We start from the raw sequence: 2,050 nt of genomic DNA on the forward strand, positions 1-2,050 counted from the left end.
CCATCTTTTTCGATTAAATAGTTACCTAGCTCTTCTTAACGATGAAGAGCGGAATCAAAGATTTTTCTCTTTACTATTGATGGTTATTAGTGTATGTTACTGCATGTTTATGTATAATGTATAGCTAAATTGCTTTAAATTTTCATTTAGATGAACAATTAACACAGATGATAGCCTGATATGATGCTCTCTATTTACTTTTAGCATGACTAAGTTCGTATTAAAATAAAAAATTATTTTTGACTATGAATTATTAGAAAGAAGAATTGGTCAAGTTCCCTCAACGTTAGGGATTTGGGGGCTTTCGGGCCCCTCTCGATCTTTTTCGTAGTTGAGAAGGGGGAAGGAGTCTAAATCAATGGACAGACAATGGTGCGGGGCAGGTTGAGTTTAACCTGTAAAATTTTTAATCCGCCCGTCCCGCAGAACAATTTTTTTCATTTTCTACCTATCCCCACCCTGCCTTGCATAATTTTTTTAATATATTTTCTTTTTCTGGTTAAGTTTGATACTAAAAATAAAATTCATAAAAAAATAATTATTTTTCATTAAGTTGTATAAATTTAATAGGATAGTGACTTAAAAATTTATATTTTACAGGTCAATTGAGAAACAGGTAGCAAATTGTATTATTTTTTATTGAACCATTTTCGTTTACTATCTTGAATATTTTAGTAGCTTTAAAGAAATTATCTTAATAAATAATATTTCATCACTCTTAAAACATATAAAAAGTTAAGATTAAGTTAGAACTCAGATAAAATCACATATACACGCAACCCGACTCACCCGAATTAGTTTTAAAAATCACAACACAACCTTAAACCCGTCCCACCCCGCATAGCCTTAAATCCACCCCTCATCCGCCCCACATTGTCATCCCTACTCATCATAATTATGATCTTACTAAAAGGCATAATTATTCACCAGAAGATACTATAGTAAAATCTAGTTGAAGCAAATGTAATATTGACCTAATTATTCACCAAAGATAATATAGTAAAATTCAAAATCTTTTGTAAAAAGAACATATAATTAGAAGAAATAACAAATCCAAAGCTTATAAAACCAAATCTTAGCATTTTGCATCAAATATCTATATCATGATTCTCATATATTATCTTATTACCTTTTCGAATCTCTTTTGATTTATGAGCATTTACCACATACATTAATATGAAATGATTATATATTGATGTCATTCTAGACAGTGACGGATATAGGATTTTAAGGTTGTGGGTGCTCTGAAAGTGGCGGAATAAAAAATATAAAAAAGACATGTTGACGGTGAGATTCAAACACGGGCTCAACAAGACTAAAAGAGCCTTAAGCACCCACCCAAAGCAGACAAATCATTTATTCATTGGGTGCTCTATATTAATTTTATACAAGTACCTCTTAATTTCTTCATAGATATATATATTTCGAGATGAGGTTAATGGGTGCTCGAGCACCCGGCGGACTCCATGTGGGTCCGCCCCTGATTCTAGACCATGATTCTCATTTATTATCTTATTACCTTTTCGAATTTCTTTTGATTTATGAGCATTTACCACATATATATCATAATATGTAATGATTATATATTAATGTCATTCTAGATATGGTTACTTAATTAAAAGGGTTTGTGAGGTATATTTCAATTATATTAGTATATATTCAAGCCATTGGTGAGAAAGGTTATCCCAAGGGAAGAAGCTTCAACAACTTTTTTCAAGGGGATAAGGGTCTGAAAAATATCTCAACTTTAGTCGGATTTGCTGTTGCGATACTAAACTTTCATAAGGACCTATTACCTCCCTAGACTATTTAATACAGTATTTTTTACCCCCTAAACTATTTAATAGTGTATTTTAAAGGTATATATGTGTCCACGTGGACACATTACTATTTATAATTTTGCATTATTTTTTATGTCCACGTGGGCAAATATATATGTTTAAAATACGATATTAAATAGTCTAGGGAGGTAATAGGTCCTTATGAAAGTTTAGTATCGCAACAGCAAATCCGACTAAAGTTGAGATATTTTTCAGACCCTTATCCCTTA

Source organism: Solanum tuberosum, unplaced genomic scaffold, assembly GCF_000226075.1.
Source record: "Solanum tuberosum cultivar DM 1-3 516 R44 unplaced genomic scaffold, SolTub_3.0 scf00358, whole genome shotgun sequence".
Lineage (NCBI taxonomy): Eukaryota > Viridiplantae > Streptophyta > Magnoliopsida > Solanales > Solanaceae > Solanum > Solanum tuberosum.